Source organism: Aquarana catesbeiana, linkage group LG04, assembly GCF_042186555.1.
Source record: "Aquarana catesbeiana isolate 2022-GZ linkage group LG04, ASM4218655v1, whole genome shotgun sequence".
Taxonomy (NCBI): Eukaryota; Metazoa; Chordata; class Amphibia; order Anura; family Ranidae; genus Aquarana; species Aquarana catesbeiana.
In genome coordinates this window covers 297253319-297270041 of record NC_133327.1, presented here as the reverse complement: position 1 = coordinate 297270041, position 16723 = coordinate 297253319, and the positions used below count along the sequence as shown (strand labels likewise).

The 16723-nt window shown below is 45.5% G+C and overlaps 1 protein-coding gene across 3 annotated transcripts in view; it reads right to left on the bottom strand.

Moving 5' to 3' along the window:
• Nucleotides 1–16257, bottom strand: part of PHF3 (PHD finger protein 3) — a 220615-nt gene extending 204358 nt beyond the window's left edge. Inside the window, exon 1 of one of the 3 annotated variants that reach the window (XM_073626731.1) lies at nt 16142–16257. The gene's annotated coding sequence lies outside the window, so the exon portion shown is untranslated. Of the gene's footprint in view, nt 1–5111; nt 5213–16141 lie in introns of those variants that run through there. The other 2 variants (XM_073626730.1, XM_073626733.1) reach the window with 2 other exon arrangements.
• Between the last annotated feature and the right edge of the window lie 466 nt (nt 16258–16723).

The following is a 16723-nucleotide window of genomic DNA, read 5'->3' as shown; positions in this document are numbered from 1 at the left end:
TTTTTTTTTTAACTAAACGTAAGCTGGCAATTCCTGCAATCAAAGAAAATCGCTTGATTTCCCTATCAACACTGACTGTGTTGATGGGGGAATCTCTCCCCGTGGAGCTTTTGTGTTCTCCCAGCAGGGGGGGGAGACATCCCAGTCTGTAGAACACAGTGATTACTGCTAGCGGCTATAATAGCCCCTCACAATAATCACATGTAAAATCCAACAGGTTGGTTGTACCAAATTTAATCGATTAACTTGAGTACATTCAGCCTGCCCATACATGGTTTAAATCTTGGCTGGCCCCTGCTAAACCGGTCGAGATTTGAACCATCTATGGCAAGCTTTAGGCTTTAACAAGCAAGGTCTGTCACAGCTTTCATTAGTGGATTTAAATCTTGCTGGTATAGCTGAACTGGATTTGACTTGGGATCAGTCTCTTGCAGTCCCTAAACAGTGGTACTGGATAGGGATACACCAATACCGATACCAAGCTTTTGTGTGAGTATCAATATTCGTGCAAACGATCCCCATACAGAAACCGATACTTTGCGGTGCGATTTGTGTCAATACAAAATTAATGGGTGTAAATTGAACTGCAGAGAATCGCATGTGATTTGAACAGGAATATGGTGCGATTGCTGTCCGAATCACATGTGATTTCCCCCACTGCTCGTGTATGTGTGTGCATAGAAAGGGAAAAGTGCCATCTAGTGGGCAGTTTATTAAAAATGTTAGAACTCTCAGTACATATTGGCCAAATGCAAAATCGTCATAGGTGTCCCAGTCCTGCTAATGATAGCAAATCACGGCCGCTAATGGTGCTCACAGGGCTGGAGAAGATGTAGGGGAGGTCCGCCCCCAAGCTGACACCACTTCTGCCCTATACCCACAGGGTCCCGGAACTTCTCCTTCAGCGACCGTGATTTGCTATCATCATCATCAGGACACCTACGAAGATATTGCATTCGGGCAGATATGTACTGTGAGTTCTAACATTTTTAATTAACTGCCCTCTAGATGAAGTTTTTCACTTTACATACATATACACACACACACACACACACACACGAGCAGTGGTGGAAATCGCATGCGATTTGGACAGGAATCACACGTCATTCCTGAAGTATCGGTACTCAGTATCTGCGAATACTTGATAGAAAGCATCGGTACTCGTAGATAAAAAAAACAGTATCAGCGCAACCCTAGTACTGATGCATGAGGAGAAGAAGCACAAGGAGCCAATCAGTTCATGTGCAGAGAAGAAGCGTGCTGATAGGAGGAGAGAGCAGAGTGAAACAGCTGAGTTTATAGCTGCGCTGCTGCTTCTTTTCCTGTCCAATAAAAGACTAAGCCAGGTTTAGGGAAGCTTGGACTTGGATGAAATTGGTTCATTGATGCTGGCCATCAGGCTGAGGACATTTAGCTGGGAAAAAAAAAAAAAGTACTGCAGAGGGAAATCTCTGGATTGAAAGTGAATATTACAGTGAAAATTGGTTTTGTAATGTTATCTTTTTATTTTCTTTTAATTTTTTCATGTTATTTATGGTTAGCGTTCTGCTTTTAAAGTCCTGAGGACCAAAATAAGGGAACAATAGACTTCAAAGCCTGCCATACTTCACCCCAAATGTTGAAAATCCCTGAATGTGTCTGAGAGGACCAAGACCACATCTATATGAATTACCATGAGATAAGTGTTTAGGTAAAAATGGTAATGCCCCTTCTCTATTCTTAGCACATCATGTGTAATAATTCACTGGCATTACAACAGCCTAGAGGCATGGCTTAGTGTCTAGGGATCTGCATTACATCCTAGGGAACTGCTCTAATGTTAGCACTCAAACAGGCCTTTATTAAGGCCACAAACTGCCATTATCTCAAATTCATAATTTTAGTTATTTATTTGAGATATGCCATTGGGTTAGAAAAGCTGGCATGTTATCACAGGCTTCCTCTGTGAGTTTACCTAAAGATGCTGGAAAACTAGGGAGACTATGGTTGTTTATAAATACACTTAAATAACACTGCAAATATTTATCAAACATTTCTAAGGCCCCTTTCACACGATCGGACCGTTCAGGTCCGCCTGTCAGTTTTGACGGCGGACCTGAACGGGCGCCCCATGTTAGTCTATGGAGCGACGGATGTCAGCGGAGACATGTCCGCTGACATCCAACCCTGTCCAATCTGCTAAAAGCAGACGGATGGCCCTACGTCCAGATCCGTCGCTGGCGGATCGGGTGAGATCTGATGAAAACGGACATGCTGTCCGTTTTCATCCGATCCCTCCATAGGCGGCAGCAGCGCCTGACAAGCCCCTCCCCGCTCAGTGAGCAGAGAGGGACCTGTCATCGACCGGCTCAGCGGAGATCAACGGTCTGATCTCCCGCTGAGCCGGCGGACAGAGGCGGACTCTGTGGAAACTGAGTCTGCCTCGTGTGAAAGGGGCCTAACACAAAACTATTCTAAATATATTCATAAAACAATGCATAAATATTTTCGTTTACAATATGTAGATTTACCCGCACTGTTCATTTTAATTAAGTCCAGTTCTATTTTTTTTAAGGGCCAGTTCACACCATAGCAACGCAGTCCAGATGCGCTCCAGATGTGTTTTTGCATGTGCGTTTTTGATGCATTCCAGTGCGTTTTTGGCGCGTTTTTGATGCAGTCCAGTGCATTTTTCCCCCCTTTATTTTTCTTTAACCTTAAAATAAGAACATGGGTGACCCAATGCGTTTTGAGTGCGTTTTTGGTGTGTTCCCGTGAGTTTTTGATGCTTTTTACAGCGTTCCAGTACAGTCCAGTGCAGGAAAAAAAGAACATGTTCTACTTTTTTTTTCTGGAACTGGAACGCACTGGAACTGCAAGCACTGGTGTGAACTATTCCATTGTTAAGCTGCACATTTAATCGTATAAAGATTGCGATCTCGATTCACACGCACACCCCCCACGCGCGATCTCCAGGCTGGATTAGCTCGATTTTCTGGATCTCCCTGTCGGGACCAACGTGGAACACAAAAGGCGCTGATATCGGAACTGATGTCAGGCAGCAGAGAGCATAGTGCCCGACCTGGACTGCGCTATATCTATCTATCTATCTATATACATACATACACACACGCACACACACACACACACACACACATTTTAAAAACTGTCATTTTCGGCCACGTGCATCCTGCATTTTTGGTTTTGGCACCAAAATGTCAATTCAGTGCACCTCTATTATATTGTGTTTGTGAACACTTCATTTTTGTGTATTTTTTATGAAAATATAGATTTATAAACAGCTGTACAAATGTTGCGTGAAGAAAGAATTGCAATTACAATTTTTTATTCTACAGGGCCTCTGCTTTCAGAAAACATAAAGTGGAATTCATAAAGCTGTTGTATACACCTTTTAGAATTCTGTTGGACCAACACACCAAAATTGATGGTGCTTGCAACCGAGTCATGCTGTTGTCACAGACAAGCACATAAATCTGTTGGTGCATGACATTGAATGTCCAAACTAAACATTCATTCCTCAGTGTACTACCTCCTCTGTTACACATTGTGCCTGATGGGGAACTGAGAAACTACTTACCCCTCATGTCTGCGTGCTGTTGATTGACAGCACATAGCAGATTCATAGCCACTAATCAGTCCAATTGGCAGCTTCTGAATCTAGTCTAGTCTCTCAGTTCCCCATCATGATCTACCCACCCTGAGACACAAGCCCTTGCCAGTTTTGGGTAATGACGTTACCAGTATCCCCTGTGCAGGAAGCTGTCACTTATGTGCCCCACTCTGGGTACTTGCTTGTACCTTTGTACACCAGTTCAGAGCTGGTCTTAATTACCACCAGTTTCCTAAACTGGTGGTAATTCTTTAAGAAAATGTTGCTGCCTAGTGGTGGTACCAAAACTGGCACAAATATTTGCCTGAATCAGGTCCAGGTAGTTCTAAAGGAAACTTTCGCCAGGGAAGTGTTGTTACTGCTTTATTGAATTCCCCTGATATTGTTTTAGGGTTTCTAAAGCCTAACTCTAAGAAATAAAGCAAAATTAAAGCTTTCAACAACAAAACTGCAAGCAGGCAGGCACTTCATTGCAGAAGAGACATGTAAAGTGCCTACTATAATAAAATAAAACCTACCTGCATGCTTGCAGTCTTCTTTAACCGCTTGTCGACCAGCCGCCGTCATTATACTGCGGCAGGTCGGCACGATCCCGCGAACCGTCGTAGCTGTACGTTGGCTCGTGGGATCGGGATAGCAGGCTTGCACGCTGCACAGCAGGGGTGCCGATGCTCATGGCTGATGGTCGCGATGACCGCCGGCCACGAGCGAGCACGAGGGACAGAACATGGAAGTGTGTGTGTAAACACACAAATCCATGTTTTGTTATGAGAGGAATGACAGATCGTGTGTGCCTATTAGCTAGGAACCACGATCTGTCACTTCCTCTAGTCAGTCTCCTCCCCTTCAGTTAGAATCACCTCCCAGGGAACATAGTTAACCCCTTGATCGCCCCCTAGTGTTAACCCCTTCACTGCCAGTGACATTTTTACAGTAATCAATGCATTCTTATAGCACTGATCGCTGTATAAATGCCAATGGTCCCAAAAATGTGTCAAAATTGTCCGATGTGTCTGCCATGTCGCGGTCACTATAAAAATCGCAGATCACCGCCATTACTAGTAAAAAAAAAATTAAAATAAAAAAATTGCACAAACCAATCAATATACGCTTATTTCGATTTTTTTTACCAAAAATATGTAGAAGGATACATATCGGCCTAAACTGAGAAAACTTTTTTTTTTCTTTTTTAATGGGGATATTTATTACAGCAAAAAGTAAAAATATTGTTTTTTTTCTTTCAAAATTGTCGCTTTTTTTGTTTATAGCGCAAAAAATAAAAACCGCAAAGGCGATTAATTACCGCCAAAAGAAAGCTCTATTCGTGGGAAAAAAAGGACGTCAATTTTGTTTAGGTGCAACGTCACACAACTGCGTAATTGTCAGTTAGAACAACGCAGTGCCGAATCGCAAAAAATGGCCCGGTCATTCTGCAGCCAAATCTTCTGGGGCTGAAGTGGTTAAAATGTATACTGAGCCGAGCATGCACACCCCAGCTTACCTTCCAGCACAGATTCTGTGTGCCGGGCTGACTGAACTTCAGCACATCTGCAGGAGTGATGTCATCCCATGCAAGCCAATGAAGATGGCTGCAGCCAGGCACTGAGAAGAAAATTGAAGAAAACAGCTGAACGTTCGCACTCCTGCTATGATTAAGCATCTATATTGATGTGAAATGCGTTAGCCTGTCTGTACCTTTCTTCACCATGATGTAAGAGATTTTGTATCTTCTACACTGTTTTGCCACGAATAAAAGGTGTTATTCGGAGTGCGGCCGTTCAGCCATTTTCTTAAATTTTCTACACCATTGCAGAGCCTACACCTGAAGTTGTGAGTGGGGAGGGTGATTATTAGAGACATCAACACGCTTGGAGCGGCATCGCTACCTCATATTTTAGACTGAATCTTACCCAGAAGAAAATACTGGCACCAGCAAGGGAGGGGCCTTGGACTGCTTTTCTACTCTATTATCCCTTGCAGTGGGGCTGTGCCCACACTGCATGGGCTAAATGCTTGTTTAAAGCGGAGTTCCAACCAAAAGTGAAAGCTCTGCTTGTTCGCACCTCCCCCCCCCCCGCCTTTCGCTGCCGCATTTGCCATCTTTCAGGGGGGAGCGGATACCTGTCAAAACCAGGTATCTACTTCCATGTAGAATCGCTGCATCTTTGTGTGGTGATCTACGAAACTTCAGGCCCCTCCTCCTTCCCCCTCGCTGTCTTCTGGGAGACACAGAGGTGCAAAAGACAGTGGGACCATTCAGAAAGTGTAGCGAGAGTGGCGCATGTGCAGTAGGTAATAAGCTGTGAAGCCACAAGGCTTCACTTCCTGTTTCCCTTAGCGAGCATGCCATTGCCTGCACCCAGAGCCAATGGACAGGTCGACTTTGGGTGCCAAAATCGCGGGCTCCCTGGCCAGGCAAGTGTCCTTATAATAAAAGTCAGCAGCCACAGTATTTGTGGCTGCTGACTGAATTTTTTATTTTTTTTTACCCAGGCTGGACCTCCGCTTCTAGTCTAAGAAGATCTATGTAGCCAATCCTCCACACCACTAGACTGTTCTACACAGCGGCTTCTGCCTCATGCTCTGGAGTTCAAAGCCTGCCTTCGCACCTGAGCAGAGTGTATTCCTGGTGATTTTGAAGTGCTTTTTTTTTTTGTTTGTGCATGTTACAGAGGTTTTTCAGGCAAGTTACAGACTTCTTTTTGTATATTCTTTATTTAGAAAAAGGGTGAGCACAATCTACAGTATGCAATATAAACCAATTAAACATTAAAAGACAGATGTACAGACGTCATGATCAAATGGACAGTCACCAGAACCTACCTAAACACAGTGTGGGTAACTTGCAGTATAATTCCACATACAGATAAAAATCCACAAGTGGTATAGCATAGTCAAGGTATGAGCACACAATTCGTGGACCACAACTCTCCCTAGCTTTTTACCTAAATGGTTTATTAGGTGGGAAGTCCGGAAACATGGCTGGGTGGGAGTTTGCTCTGAATAATAAAAATTAAACAGCTTTTTCAGTTCATTGTGCTCAGATAGTTTAAATTTACACCAGCTGCAGTCAGTCAGGTGTGCTTTCAACACCAAAAAAAACATGAAGTATACGCATCTTTGCTTTACAGGCCAGTAGTAGTATTAGCTTAGTACAGGACTTAAATGGGAGTGAGAGAAGATTTAATGTAGTTTCAAAGGCTGGGTACTTTCCACCTTAATGCACATCCCACTAACTAGCCCCCCTCCCATACAGTTTCTTGAGCCTGTAAGGGATCCAGCGCTGTGCCCAGCTGCAATCTTCTCTCCTCTCTCTTCCTCTTTTTACAAGAACTCGGATTGGCTCCTGCTGTCAATCAAATTCTGTGAACAGGGACCAGGGATAGGGCCGATCCACGCTATGGGTGACTACAGACACAGGCAGCACGACTTGGGAGTGAGGCCGCAGGTGTGCCCCCATAGTAAGCCGCTTACTATGGGGGCACCCGGAGAAAAGGAGGAGCCTGGAGCGCTGGTGGGGGACACCAAAAGAGGAGGTTCGGGAGTTGCTCTGTGCAGACCCATTACACAGAGCAGGTAAGTATAACATATTTGTTATAAGTGGTATTAAACTCAAAACCAAAAATCATTAGATGTGCTGGCTGCAGTCGTAGTTTTTTTTCTCCCTATGTTTTCACCTAGTGATCTAGCCTGTACCACACCTCCTGTATTAACGAGACACAACTCTGGAGGAATGAGCACAGGAGGCACATTAGAGGGTGGGTAGTGTTAAATGTATTAGCTGATCTAGAGCCACTAACAAACTAAATTCAAACTTCAGCTCACATTTTATAATCAGTTACAGAAAACATTTTTTTCCCTTTGGGATAAAGGTTTTGCATGAATAAATAAAAGCAGATCATTTTATTCACCCCTGCCAGTGTTAAGTGGTTTATCGCATCCATGTAAAGTAAACTGATACATTGCTGGAGAGTTTGTTCTGTCAAATTAACAGACATGCTGGCTGGATAACCAAGTGAAAATAGAAGAAAGCCTAAAAAAGAAAACAAATGCAGAGAATGATGACTTGTACCTACAGGTAAGCTTATACTGCATTAAGGGTCGGTTCACACATGGGCAACACGACTTTAACGCGACTTTGTACCGCGACTTCAACGCGGCTTCAGCGCGACTTCGGCAAATTACGAGGCGACTTCAAGTCGCCTCCATGACAGGCGACTTCACTGCCGCGCCCCCCCCCCCCCGACCGTACCAGGCCGCATGCCCTCAACATGAGGGGGTGCTTTGTGGAATGGGGGGCGCAGTGTGCGCCCCCCCCACCCCAAAGCACCTTGTCCCCATGTTGATGAGGACAAGGGCCTCTTCCCGACAACCCTGGCCGTTGGTTGTCGGGGTCTGCGGGCAGGGGGCTTATCGGAATCTGGGAGCCCCCTTTAATAAGGGGGCCCCCAGATCCCGGCCCCCCACCCTATGTGAATGAGTATGGGGTACATGGTACCCCTACCCATTCACCTAGGGAAAAAAAGCGTTAATAAAAAAACCAGTACACAGGTTTTTAAAATAATTTATTAGGCAGCTCCGGGGTCTTCTTCCGACTTCGGGGGTCTCTCCGCCGTCTCCTCCCGGGGTCCGCATCTTCTGCCGGCTCCTCCGCTATCTTCTGCAGCTCAATTGCTAGCGGTGGTCCGGACTTCTGCCTTCTTCTTTTCTTCCAGAGATGTTGACACGACGCTCTCTCCAGCTGGAATGGTCTCTGAACGCTCCGCAACGGACTTATATAGGCGGTGACCCCGCCCCCTTATGAGGTCACTGTCCCGGGGAATGCTGGGGCTGTGCCGTCATAAGGGGGCGTGGTCATCACCCGGTGACCACGCCTCCTAAAACGTCACAGACCCAGCATGCCCAGGGACTGTGACGGCATAAGGGGACGGGGTCACCGCCTATATAAGTCCCTTGCAGAGCGCACAGAAACCATTCTGGCTGGGGAGAGCGTCGTGTCAACATCTCTGGAAGAGAAGAGGGAAGAAGATGATCCAGAGGTCCGGACCACCGCTGGCAAAAGAGCGCCAGAAGATAGCGGTGGAGCCGGCAGAAGATGCGGACACCGGGAGAAGACGCCGGAGAGACCCCCGAAGTCGGAAGAAGATCCCGGAGCTGCCTAATAAATTATTTTAAATACCTGTGTACTGTGTTTTTTTTTGGCGCTTTTTTCCCTAGGTGAATGGGTAGGGGTACCATGTACCCCATACTTATTCACATAGGGTGGGGGGCCCCCTTATTAAAGGGGGCTCCCAGATTCCGATAAGCCCCCCGCCCGCAGACCCCGACAACCAACGGCCAGGGTTGTCAGGAAGAGGCCCTTGTCCTCATCAACATGGGGACAAGGTGCTTTGGGGTGGGGGGGCCGCAGCGCGCCCCCCTCCCCCAAGGCACCAACCCCCCATGTTGAGGGCATGCGGCCTGGTACGGCTCAGGAGGGGGGGGGGCGCTCGCTCGTCCCCACCCCCCATTCCTGTCCGGCCGGGCTGCGTGCTCGGATAAGGGTCTGGTATGGATTGGGGGGGACCCCCCACGCCGTTCTTTCGGCGTAGGGGGTTCTCAAGGTCCATACCAGACCCAAGGGCCTGGCATGCCCCTGGAGGGGGAACCCATGCCGGATTTTTATTTAAAATTTGGCGCGGAGTTCCCCTGAAGATCATCTGAGCACAAGTCGCATGCCGAAGTCGGATCATGCGAGACGGTGATCCGACTTCAATGATAGTCAATAGGCTGAAGTCGGATCAAAGTCGGATCAAAGTAGTACAGGGAGTACGCTCTGAAGTCGAAGCGACTTCAGTAGTGTCTATTAAGACGCTAGTGTTAACTCCCATTGAAACTATTTCTGGGGCGACTTGGGGCGACTTGAGGGCGTACAAGTCGGATCCCAAGTCGCCTCAGTGTGAACCGAGCCTAAGGCTTACCAGTAGCTACAAGGAATCCACATTTGGGAGGTATTTACTATTCCTGCAGCCAGTGGCATCACAGGTGCATGCATACTACACCCTGAATAGACAGCATATTGAGTGCGCTGTCCATTCAAAGTGCCGTAATCACGGCTCCCGTGCGCACGAATTACATCTAAGTTATTCAAACCGCTGGAGAAACTGGCGCTTTGCTACAAACGACAGAATGCTCAGAGGTGAACAAAGGCTATTGAAAACAGGTTTTTGCTTTTTGAGTGTTTTTGAGCCCAAGAGTGAATGGGGTCTCAGCGTTTTTTTCTGCCAAAAAAACTCCTCTCAAAAACCATGCCCACTTCCCCATCGTTTTCCCCGCTTACCGGAGCCGTCGGTAGCGGCGAAAACAATCCGATCCTGTAAAGCAACGGGCAGGAAGGCTCCCTTTCCATTTTTCACCCCAGATCCTGCAATAAAGAGGACCTGTCATGCTTATTTCTATTACAAGGGATGTTTACAAAAAGGAGGTAGTAAAGCACCCCATGCCTCCGAGCTCGAAATGCAGAAGCGAATGCATACGCAAGTCGCACCCACATATGTACAGTGAGGGGGAAAAAGTATGCCCCCAGAAAAACGCATTTCAAAAAAGTTATAAATTGATTTGCATTTTAATGAGTGAAATAAGTATTTGATCCCTTCTTAAAACATGACTTAGTACTTGGTGGCAAAACCCTTGTCAGCAATCAGAGGTCAGATGTTTTTTGTAGTTGCCCACCAGGTTTGCACACATCTCAGGAGGAATTTAGTCCCACTCCTATTTGCAGATCCTCTCCAAGTCATAAAGGTTTTCAAGGCTGACATCTGGTAACTTGAACCTTCAGCTCCCTCCACATATTTTCTATGGGATTAAGGTCTGGAGACTGGCTAGGCAACTCCAGGACCTTAATGTGCTTCTTCTGGAGCCACTCCTTTGTTGCCTTGGCTGTCTGTTTTGGGTCATAGTCATGCTGGAATACTCATCCACAATCCATTTTCAATGTTCTGGCTAAGGGAAAGAGGTTCTCACCCAAGATTTGACGGTACATGACCCATCCAGTTGAGTTGATGCCAAAGAGCTCTATTTTGGTCTCATCTGACCACAACACTTTCCCCCAGTTTTCCTCTGAATCATTCAGATGTTCATTAACAAACTTCAGACGGGCCTGTACATGTGCTTTCTTGAGCAGGGGGACCTTGCGGCCACTGCAGGATTTCAGTCCTTCACGGCGTAATGTGTTACCAGTTGTTTTCTTGGTGACTATGGTCCCAGATGCCTTGAGATCATTGACAAGATTCTCCCGTGTAGTTCTGGGCTGATTCCTCACCATTCTTATGATCATCGGAAGAACCACGAGTTGAGATCTTGCATGGAGCCCCAGACCGAGTGAGATCAACAGTTATTTTGTGTTTCTTCCATTTGCAAATAATCGCACCAACTGTTGTCACCCTCGCACCAAGCTGCTTGGCGATGGTCTTGTAGCCCATTCCAGCCTTGTGTAGGTAGATCTACAATCTTGTCCCTGACATCCTTGGACAACTTTTGGTCTTGGCCATGGTGGAGAGATTGGAATCTGATTGACTGCTTCTGTGGACAGGTGTCTTTTATACAGGTAACAAGCTGAGATTAGGGGCACTCCCTTTAAGACCCCTTTCACACTGCTGCGACTTAAAAGTCACACGATTTTGCGCCCACGGTTTAGCCACGATTTCAGGGAATGCACGTGTAAACTTGAGGTCTATGGACCTCAACTCAAAGTTGGACCAAAGTAGTACAGGGACTACTACTTTGGGAATCATGGGGTACGACATGTCATGCGACTCTGATGTCCAAAGTCGCAGGAGAAGCAATTGTGAAATGGCCTTAGAGAGTGCTCCTAATCTCAGCTCGTTACCTGGGAGCCAGAAATCTTGCCGATTGATAGGTGATCAAATACTTATTTCACTCATTAAAATGAAAATTAATTCGTAACTTTTTTGAAATGCGTTTTTTAATTCTAATACTAAACCCCCTCTGTAACTCTAAGCAAGTAACCTGTAAAAATGTTTACAGCATCGCCTATGTCGATTTTTAAGCAGTTTGTCGCCAGTCCGCGTTCGTGCCCAATTTTAAAGCACGACATGTTAGGTATCAATTTACTCAACGTAACATCATCTTTCACATTATACAAAAAAAAATTGGGCTAACTTTACTGTTTTCTTATTTTTTTAATTCAAAAAAGTGTATTTAAAAAAAAAAAATTGTTTGTAGGACCGCTGCACAAATACGGCATGACAAAGTATTGCAACAATCTCTATTTTATTCTCTAGGGCCTCAGTTAAAAAAAAATGTATAATGTTTGGAGGTTCTAAGTAATTTTCTAGCAAAGAATACTGATTTTTAACTCGTAAACAAATGTCAGAAATAGGCCTGGTCCTTAAAGTATAACTATGGGAATTTTTTTTTTTTTTTCACCATTTTGGATAGAGCTAAGGAGGGTCGTATCCCGTCAGATTTTTTGTTCGCCATCTGTGTCCTTTTGTGGAGATTTCCCTTCACTCTTTGTCCCATAGCCAAACAGGAAGTGAGAGGAAACCCCTGTAAATTAAGGGAAATCCTTGGGGACCCCCAGGTCCCCAGAACTTGTGTCCCCATTGGAAGATTTCTCCTCTATTACTTTTCTGGGGACTTTCAATGATAATTGTAAACAGGACAAACAGAGAGGGTGAATCTCCTTAATGGGGGCACAGACAGCAATAAAAACCTAGTGTTCTAATCCCTCTCCACTCTATCCAAAACCAGAAAAAAGTTTTGCCTTTAGTTATACTTTAAGTGGTTTAAAGTGCATCTAAAGCCGGATACACATAGGCCGAATGTCTGGAAACAGCCGGTTTAAAAAAAAATAAAAAAATAAAAAAAAAAAGGCCGACATTCGGCCCATGTGTATGTCAGTCTGTTCGACAGAAGCTGGCCAGCTTCTGTCGGATGTGCATGCTGGAAAACCAGCAGCCGACCGACTCCCCCTGTCTGAACACAATAGCTCAGCAGTGGAGATTGCTGAACTAACCTTAAATAGTTAGTGCAGTGGCTACGAGCGGAGCTGACAATTTTTTTTCGTGCAGCCCACGGGTTTCACGAAAAAAAAAAAAAGAAACAAATAGTGTGTACCCGGATTAAGGCTCCACGCACACTAGTGTTTTATTAGAAGCTCAATAAACACTAGAAAAAAACGCTGAATGAAAAATGCTTATAAATCGCATTTTTGTGCCGACTTGTAGTGTTTTAGTAGCTTTTAGTAGCATTAAAGTTTTATTAGCGTTTTTCCAGTACATGGGGGGGGGGGGGGGGACGCTCCCAAAAAACTATTTTTTTTCTGCTCCTAAATGCTGAAGCTTGAAAAATGCTTCTAACATAAAATAGTGTGAATGGACATATCGGATAACACCATTTAGCTTCTAGAAGCAGAAAAAAATGCTCATTATAGCTTCTAGAATGGGGGTCTCAAACTGGCCGCCCTCCAGCTGTTGTGAAACGACAAGTCCCATGAGGCAATGCAAGGCTGACAGTTACAAGCATGACTCCCTCAGGCAGTGCATGATGCATGATGGTTTTCGGCTGATATATCAATGCTAGTCTATAAAAAACGCTAGGGTGCAGGCTTTTTATCTTCATGCACTTTATGTATGAAGGTAAAAAACCTCTGTTCAGCAGCCCCCCAGCCCAAACCAATACTTACCTGAGCCCGATCATGATATGCACGAGAACCTCAGCTCTCCAGGGATGCTGCCTCTTCATCAGCTGAGACTAAGCCAGTGAGCCAATAAGAAGAGAGGTGGCGGGGCCGAGCTGAGGCTCTGTGCGTGAATGGACACGCAGAGTAGTAGCTCAAAAGCGAGTCTGCTTGGGTGTCCCATTGCAAGCTGCTTTCTATGGGGCACTTGGCAGGAGGGAGGGGCCCCAAGAAGAGGATGATCAGGGCTGCTCTATGCAAAAACCATTACACAGAGCAGGTAAGTATAACGTTTGCTATTTCAAAAAAAAAAATAATAATAATTTCCTTTAACTGGCAACAGTAGCACTTAAATAAAGATCACGTACCTAGTACGCTATCCATCACCACCGGGTTGGGGGCCGCCGGCAGCCTGCTCTGATTATTCACAGCGGGAGCTGTGGACTCAATATCTGCTAGCACCCGCCGATTATTCGTTACACAGGCATAACGGCAGTCTGCCTATGTAAACAAGGCAGGTTGCCGTTCTGTCAGCGGAGAAGGCATTGATCCTGCAAAGCAGGGACACAGATCAATGCCTTCCACTAGTAAAAGCACCTCCCACACGAGAAAACACTGGCTAGGCACACATTTAACCCCTTCCCAGCCAGTGTCATTAGTACAGTGGCAGTGCATATTTTTAGCACTGATCACTGCATTAGTGTCACTGGTCCCCAAAAAGTGTCAGTTAGTGTCCCGACTGTCCGCTGCAATATTGCAGTCCCACTAGAAGTCGCTGTTTGCTGCCATAAAATACATACATATACACACATATATATATATATATATATATATATATATATATATATATATATATATATATATATATATATATATATATATATATATATATATCACACACACACACCATTGTTTGTAGACAATATAACTTTTGTGCAAACCAATCAATATATGTTGTTTTTTTTTTGTTTGTTTTTTTGATGGCGCCAAAAATAAAAACCGCAGAGGTGATCAAATACCACCAAAAGAAAGCTCTATTTGTGGGGGGGGGTTCATCAATTTTATTAAAAGTACAGCGTCGCATGACTGTGCAATTGTCAGTTAACCTCTTGCGTACCAGCCGCCGCAGTTATACTTGGCAGGTTGGCTCGGCTGCGCCAGCCACCATAGGTGCACGTCCGTCACTTTAATTGCGATAACAGGCGCGTGTTGCTGGGGCCAATGAGCATGGCTGGCCGCCGCGATGTCCGCCAGCCACCCGAGATCGCTCCTCAAAGAGACAGAACAGGGATCTGTCAATGTAAACAAACAGATCCCCGTTCTGTCAGGGAAGTAGAGAGAGAGAGCATCTGCTCCTAGTGATCAGAAACAGCGATTTTTCTGTACTCCCTATCTGTCCACTCCCCCAACAGTTAGAAAGCACCTTCCTTGGGAACACCTAACCCCTTCCCTGCCAGTGTCATTTATATAGTAATCAGTGGCTATTTTTAGCTCTGATCACTGTGATAATGTCACTGGTCCCAAAAAAGTATCAAAAGGCATCTGATCTGTCCACCGCAATGTCACAGTCCCACTAAAAATCGCTGATTACCACCATTACTAGTAAAAAATTTAAAAAATGCCATAAATATATCCCCTATTTTGTAGACGCTATAACGTTTGCGCAAACCAATTAATATACACCTATTGTGTTTTTTCTTTTTTACCAAAAATATGTAGAATACATATTGGCCTAAACTGATGATTTTTTTTTGGGATATTTATTATAGCAAAGAGTAAAAAAAAAATATATATATACAAAAAAAAAAAAAATTTTATATATATATATATATATATATATATATATATATATATATATATATATATATGCGCACACACACACACAATTTATTTTAATTGTCTTTTTTTGTTTATAGTGCAAAAAATAAAAACCGCAGAGATGATCAAATACCACCAAGAAAAGCTCTATTTGGGGGGGACGTCAATTTTGTTTGGGTACAGCGTAGCACGACTGTGCAATTGTCAGTTAAAGCGACGCAGTGCACTATTGCAAAAAATGGCCTGCTCATTAAGGGGATAAATCATCCAGGGCTGAAGTAACGCAGTGTCATATTGCAAAAAAAAAAAAATATAAAAAAATGGCCTGGTCATGAATGGGGGGGTAAATCTTCCGGAGGACAAGTGGTGAATATCACTTTAAGCCCAGTGTGCATGGAGGAAAATGAGTGCAAGTGCATTTATTTTTAGTAAATCCAGTGCCATGTGTTTGGTGAGTGGAATAACGTGCATTAAGACACTGCCTGTGTTTACCTCCCTGAATGACACGAGGTCATGTAAAGAATGTTCCCAGGAGTGTCCAATGCAGGAAAAGCCTTGATGTCAGTGCTGTAGAGGAAGGCCATAGGTGGTAGCAGTAGAGCCATGGTGATCGGTGTGCACACGTCTGCCTGGGATCACATCATGGGGATCATAGCCAGCCAGTACAAACAAGACGTCGTCATGTGTATGGCAGCGTGTGCCCTGGATCACATCCCCCTCCTCCTCACCAGCACAAACCCATCCACGTACAAGCAGCCCTATTTACCTGCACGGTGTGTGCCCAGGGTGCTGTGTGCCAGGTGCTGTGCCCAGGCTGCCTTCTCCCACACACACACACCCAGAAGTTGCGCACACACGGGCACTGCTCTCACCAGGCCTCACAACATCCGCGGTGACCGCAACTAGAGGAGAAAAACAAGCATAGCGACCTCCATGATTCTCACCCCCTGCACTAGACCCGTGCCAGCTACCCTCCCCCCGGGTGTGTGCCCGCCGCTGCATTATATAACCCTCGCCCACAGGTCACTTACCGAGGTAGGGGCGGTCACGGCTGACGAGCTGCTCATGTCTACGGCCTCTTTGCCTTGCGCGCTGCTAATCGCGACTGAAATGCGCGTGCACGAGAGACTGTACCCTCACGTGACTGAGAGAGAGACTGCGAAGGGCCTCGGGAGTGCGCGCTCCCGGCTGGGAATACAGTGCGCGCTCCCGAATGGGACGACAGTGCGCGCTCCCGGGACGTCTAAAAAGCCAGGAGGGCTGCTGTGTGTATTTATTGCTATTTATTATCCTGGCCGCTAATTCTCCCTACAGGTCTCTGGCGTCCACAAACGGAACAGGCTTTACCCAAGCAGCTACCACAGCCATGTTTTCAGGTTTTGGACCTACACTATAGCTCCCAACTGTCCCTGATTTCGAGGGACTGTCCCTGATTTGGAGCAATGTTCCTGATTTCGAGGGACTGTCCCTGATTTGGAGCAATGTTCCTGATTTCGAGGGACTGTCCCTGATTTGGAGCAATGTTCCTGATTTCGAGGGACTGTCCCTGATTTGGCACACTGTCCCTGATTTGGAGCAATGTTCCTGATTTGGAGCAATGTTCCTGATTTCGA